General features: G+C 48.8%; 1 non-coding gene across 1 annotated transcript; it reads left to right on the top strand.

Annotated features, from left to right (window-relative positions):
• Window positions 1-27: 27 nt before the first annotated feature.
• trnai-uau (transfer RNA isoleucine (anticodon UAU)) lies at window positions 28-121 on the top strand. Its single transcript has 2 exons — window positions 28-65; window positions 86-121. It is a non-coding gene; the product is annotated as a tRNA-Ile (tRNA).
• Window positions 122-6,369: the final 6,248 nt, after the last annotated feature.

Below are 6,369 nucleotides of genomic sequence, written 5' to 3' on the forward strand. Positions count from 1 at the left end.
TGGGAAAATACGTGTTTGCAGCCCTGGGCTCTAGTGGCGCAATCGGTTAGCGCGCGGTACTTATATGGCAGTACACGGCGGAGAAATGCCGAGGCTGTGAGTTCGAGCCTCACCTAGAGCACTCGTGATTTTTAATGCTTGCTGTGTCCGGGTGACTAGGCGTCTCTCAAGCTGAGCATTCCACTGGAATGTTACATTTGATTTTGTGCCTCTGAGACACCCTGCTTATTATTGTAATTAACTTCGAATCGATGCACCTTTGATTTTGATCTGAGCAGGAGAGTGTGAGTTTACACCCAGGGCTGAGTGCTCAGTCCACTGTTGTTCACTCTGCTGACCCACGACTGTGCTGCAACACACAGCTCGAACCATATCATCAAGTTCGCCGATGACACGACCGTGGTGGTTCTCGTCAGCAAGAATGAGTCAGCCTACAGAGAGGAAGTGCAGCGGCTAACGGACTGGTGCAGAGCCAACAACCTATCTCTGAGTGTGAACAAAACAAAAGAGATGGTTGTTGACTTCAGGAGGGCACGGAGCGACCACTCCCCGCTGAACATCAACGGCTCCTCGGTAGAGATCGTTAACAGCACTAAATTTCTTGGTGTTCACCTGGCGGAGAATCTTACCTCGTCCCTCAACACCACCTCCATAGTAAAGAAAGCCCAGCAGCGTCTCTAATTTCTGCGAAGGCTGAGGAAAGTCCATCTCCCACCCCATCCTCACCACATTCTACAGGGGTTGTATTGAGAGCATCCTGGGCATCTGAATCACTGCCTGGTTCGGAAATTGCACCATCTCGGATCGCAAGACCCTGCAGCGGATAGTGGAATCAGCTGAGAAGATCATCGGGGTCTCTCTTCCCGCCATTACGGACACTTACACCACACGCTGCATCCGCAAAGCAAACAACATTATGAAGGACCCCACGCACCCCTCATGCAAACTCTTCATCCTCCTGCCGTCTGGGAAAAGGCAGCAAAGCATGCGGGGTCTCATGATCCGACTGTGTAACAGTTTCTTCCCCCAAGCCATCAGGCTCCTCTATATCCGGAGCCTGGATTGACACCAACATACTGCCCTCTACTGTGTCTACTTTCTTGTTTGTTATTTATTGTAATGTCTGCACTGTTTTGTGCACTTTTCGCAGTACTGGGTAGGTCTGTAGTCTAGTTGTAGTTTTTGTGTTGTTTTTACGTAGTTCAGTCTAGTTTTTGTACTGTGTCATGTAACACCATGGTCCTGAAAAACGTTGTCTCGTTTTTATTGTGTACTGTACAGCAGTTATGGTCGATATGACAATAAAAAGTGACTTGACTTCACTTGACAATATACATATTAATTTAACAAACACGCCCGGATGCCCCATCTAAACCACTTGCGCTGACGATTGCCTTCTGCGAGAAAGTATCTTTACAAGACAGCTGACTCCAGCCATCTTCAACACTCTTCAGCGATTTTGTATCTGGTGTCAGTGATGACATAAGTAAAACACGTGACGGGCATCGGCAGCTCATACGACCATCCACCACCTGCTTCCATGGTCCCACGTGACCCTGAGTTGCGGAGGGTGCTCTGGAAGTGCTACATCTAGGTTGGCGGTGGGAAGATGCATCTTATACTTCCTTCGGTAGAGACGTATCTTGTAAAACTCTATCAAGTCAGCTCTCAACCTCCTATGCTCCAAAGAGAATGTCCGGAATGTCTTATCCAGGCAGCCTCATGGTAAACATCCTCTGCACCCTATATAACGTTTTCACATCCTTTCTATAATGAGGTGCTCGGAACCGAACACAATATTCCAAATGTGATCGGACCAGTCTTTTAGAGTAACAATACCTCGCGGCGCTTTAACTCAAGCCCCTGACTAATGAAGGCCAAACCCAATACGCCTCCTTAACAAACATATCAAGAAACCAACCTATCTTGGCAAAGAGGCTTTGAGGAGTCTTTGGATGTGGACCCCATCATCACCCTGTTGTACTACACTGCTGACAATGCTGCTATTAACCCTGTAATCTGTCTTCAAGTTCGTTCTTCTGAAGTGAACAAGTTCACACTTCTCCAGGTTGAACTCCATCTGTGTCACATCACAGAATTCAATCAGGCTCGGGAAGCATAACCTGCTCCTCACAAAGCCATGCTGACTCCCTAATCAGGATACGCTTCTCCAAATTCTTGTAAATCCTGCCACAAAAAAGAAACTTCCCCAAAAGTTTCCCACCACTGAAGTAAGACTCACTGGACTACAATTTCCAGAGTCATCGCCATTCCCTTTCTTGAACAAACGAGTAATATTTTCCAAGCTCCAATCCTCTGGCAGCCCTTCTGTGGCCATTGATAACACAACGGTCATCGCCAAGGGAGCGGCAATCTCTCCCCTCGCTTCGCGCTGTAACCTTGGGTATATCCCGAGCACACGAGGACTAATCTATCCTAATGTTTTTTTCAAAATTTCTCTCTCTTCACCGCGACATGTTCCAGCACGTCAGTACATTTAATGCATTCACAAAGGTCAAGATCCCTCTCAGTGGTAAATACTGAAGTAAAGTCTTCAGTAATGTCTTGCTCCACCTCCCCGATTCCAGGCGCATGTTTCATCTTCTATCCCTGACCATTCTTACCCTCGCTGTAATCATCCCCTTATTCTTCACATAAATCTAGAATGCCTTGGGGTTTTCCTTAATCTTCGATGCTAAGTCTTTCCAAAGACCTCTCCAGCTCTCTAAATTCCTATTCTTCAGTTCGTCTCTGGCTGAATTGTAACTCTCTACAGTCCCGTCTCATCCTGGCTTCCGAAACCTTAAATCAGCTTTGTTTACCTCTTGACGAGATGATCCACATCTCTTGTCACTCATGGGTCCTTCACCCTACCATCCCTTCCCTGCCTTAATGGGACAAATCTACCCAGGACCCCATGCAACTGCCGCCTACCATCCCTCCACATTTCCGTTGTGTATTTCCCAGAGCACATCCGTTCCTGATTTAAGGTCCGTTTCCAGACTTTTAGCACCATGATTCCACTTCCCATAGCCAATTACCTTAGGAATTGTAACAGAGCTGTGGGGAAATAGTGGCCCCACATGATTCAAGGACTGACAGGGGCTGTCGGGAGGTCGTGGGACTGCGTGCTTAATTTGCAGACTGACAAGGACGGAGATGGGTGGAGAGAGAGGGGCAGTGCAATTAGTTTGGGGACTGACGTGGACCTGTGGGAAGAGAACCGAGACGTGGGATTAATTTGGGGATTGACACGGGCTGTGGGGAGAGAGTGGGACAGTGTGATTAGTTTGGGAACCGGCACGGACTGTGGTGAAAGAGTGGGACAGTGTGATTAGTTCTTTGACTGACGAGCTGTGGGAAGAGAGTGGGACGGTGCGATTACTTCCGTGACTGACACGAGCTGTGCTGAGAGCGGGGTAGTGTGATCAATTTGGTGGCTGACAGGGGCTGTGGGTCATGATCAAGGAAGTCGTGCTAGTTTTGAGACTGTCGCGAGGCTGTGGGACAATCATGGTGCATTGGGAATACTTTGGGTCTGACACGTGTCTGGCGGATTATTTTGAGGACTGACGCAGGACTGCGGGATTAGGGTGTGTTTCCTGCTTCTCAAAGGACGCTGCTGGAACAGAGTGAATATAATTATATATTCACATTATTATGTTTTACACAAATCGTCTGTTCGTGTTATTCCATAAATAGTTAAAGTGACCCTTCGAGCTAATTTATGACCAGACAGCAAACTTCCTCCTCTCCATCGAGGAGCTCCCCCTCACGGCGCAACGCCGCATTACCGCGCTCTCACGCCACACTTCCTTTGAGCTCAGCACCACGGAATCCCGCCCACCCCAGAAGTGCCGGGAATCTGGGATTCCCCACCTCCCCCCCCCCCCCAATTTCCCGGCCGCCGCTGGCTCTATGCGTCAGCCGATCGGATGTCAGATAAATGTCCAAACTTCCATCCCCTTCGTTCGACACGGCCGGCCTCAGGACGTTACCAACCCGCATTGTCTCTGTAGGGGCTACCACTCCTTCCTCTCTCCGGAGTAGAGGAAACAAGAGCCTGCCATTACCCCTCTGGCAGTCTCGATGGTCGCACACCCTCTGGTAAAAGCCCGCCACCCCCCGGGAAGCTGAATGCGAGACGAAGATCCGAAACTCGACTTCTACCCCTCATGTGCCCGAAAGGGGTTGGAAGACTGTCTGTACACAGTCCCGTGACGTGCCCTCTCCTCCCGCTCCCTCAGCGCCTGAGACAGAAGCCTGCGGTATCTCTGAGAGGCCACACAGTCGGTTCGGGTGTGTTGGGCCGAGAAGTGAGGCTGAACACCGGCGGGTCTCCATATCGCAGAGAGGTAATTGAGATTTCGATATCAACGTTTAAGAGATGATTGGATAAGTACTGGGATATGGATGGCCGCGGTCCGGGTGCAGTCGATGGGAGTAGGCAGTTTAAATAATTCCTGACTGTCCTGACGGGCTGTAGAGCCTATTTCTGTGCAGTGGTTTCCTCTGGCGGTGCAGTCAATAGTTCAGCGATTTGCTTACGTCGTCACCCCTAGTTCCATTAACTTTCCAGCTGTTGTCGGGTAGTCAGATTAAATCGGTTATTTCCCTCAGCCCTGTTTCTCGGAACACTGTAACTGCAGAGTCCAAATATAGTTCTAAAGTGTACCGGTTGAGAGAGGAGTTGGCAAGCGGACCCGAGGGATTCCCAGTTGTGTCTGAGCCTGGAGGATTTAGTTGAGGGGGTACGGAGGTCTCGGAGGGTTAGGGAACTCCCAGATAAATTGACCTATGTAGCGCCTGAGGGACAGGGCGTCAGGTTCACTGTTTGGGGAGCAATGTCACTGTTTGCGCCTGGGTTAGGGATTGTGTTGTCAGGAAGAGTGGTCGAGTTATTTAACAGTCATGAGGACATGAATTTTATTTGGTGCGGGAAGAGTGTAAAGGGTTTTCTTCTTTTTCAGTAACGGTCCCTCACGAACCTACAGTCACCGTGATGGTTAAACATTTAACACGGAGCTGATTTGAACTTCCTCCCTGATGTGAAGTTGCTGGTGTTGCAGCAGCTGGGATGATTGAGTAAAACTGTTTGCTCACTCCGGACAGAAATGTGGCCTCTATTTATTGTGAACTCACCGGAGAAACACAAGGTGGGTTAACTGAATGAGTCTCTTCACACATACGGAGCAGGTGAACAGCCGCTTCCCAGTGCGAAGCTGTTGGTGTATCTGCGATGGCGGACGGAATTCTTTCCAAAATGCGAACCAGTGAAAGACATCTCACTGCTGTCAACCACATGACAACGTATGCAATCAGATCAAGGATATGGACACGTGTTCGGGCTCTCCTTGTAGCGAGAGGGGCGCTGTTTTCTCCCGCATCAGTGGCATTCAAACGCTGGTAAAGGCAACACGTACAACACACTGGAGGAACTGAGCAGGTCGGGCAGTATCCATGAGAACGTTGTGTAGAGGGGGTTTCTTATTAGTATAAGGGGGTTTCTTCTTTGTGAGGGTTTATTTTTCTTTTTTGTTACTGCGTATGTTAATCAAAATGGCTTCTTAGTTTTGTTAAAAGTAGGAATGTTTCTTTGTTATGAGAGAGTACTGGAAGCTTGTTTAGGTTAAAATTTACTGATAACGAAAATTGTATTCATTTGTTAACCAATTGGGATTAATGTTGCTCTTTCTTCTGGGTCTGTAAGCTAGTGTTGGCGGGCTTTTGGGAAGTCGGCGCGAAGGGATGAGAAAGAGAGGACGAGATGCTGTAAACTGGGCGACGGACCGGACCCCGAGCGGGTGTCCCAGGCCAGGAGGTTTGGCGAGGAGAGGAGGAGAAGAAGACTGACGTGCCGGGGGGAAGTTGATCACTGCGGGTGGTCCTGAGCTGCGAGTCGAAGAGGTCTGAGGGGATCAAATGGTGGCTAGAAGACTTCGCTCATTGAGCTCCAAAGGTTGTGCACGAAGTGGTTTGGACTTTGATAAATTGGCGCCTTTATTTTATTTTCCTTCTTATATGCTGGATCTTTATTAATCACTTAGTTTTAGTAATCTCTATGAAGTGTAATCATGTAATCGCACATGGCTTACTATCAGTTAATTGGCGGGTTTGGGGACATCACACAGCATTCAAACAAGCTGATTATCCAGTTTGGTGGGGCCGAAGGCTGCTCCCCCAGACGGAAGCGAGCTGAGCGAGCCTGGGACAAGCCAGGGGGTTACATGTGAAAAGTTTAAGGGAAACATGAGGAGAAACCTCTTCATTCAGAGGGTCGGCAGAGTATAGACAGTGCTGCCAACGCAAACGGTAATTGAGATTTCACTTTCAACGTTTAAGAGAAGATTGGATAAGTACACGGATGAG

This window comes from Hemitrygon akajei, unplaced genomic scaffold, assembly GCF_048418815.1.
Source record: "Hemitrygon akajei unplaced genomic scaffold, sHemAka1.3 Scf000041, whole genome shotgun sequence".
NCBI classification, from domain to species: domain Eukaryota; kingdom Metazoa; phylum Chordata; class Chondrichthyes; order Myliobatiformes; family Dasyatidae; genus Hemitrygon; species Hemitrygon akajei.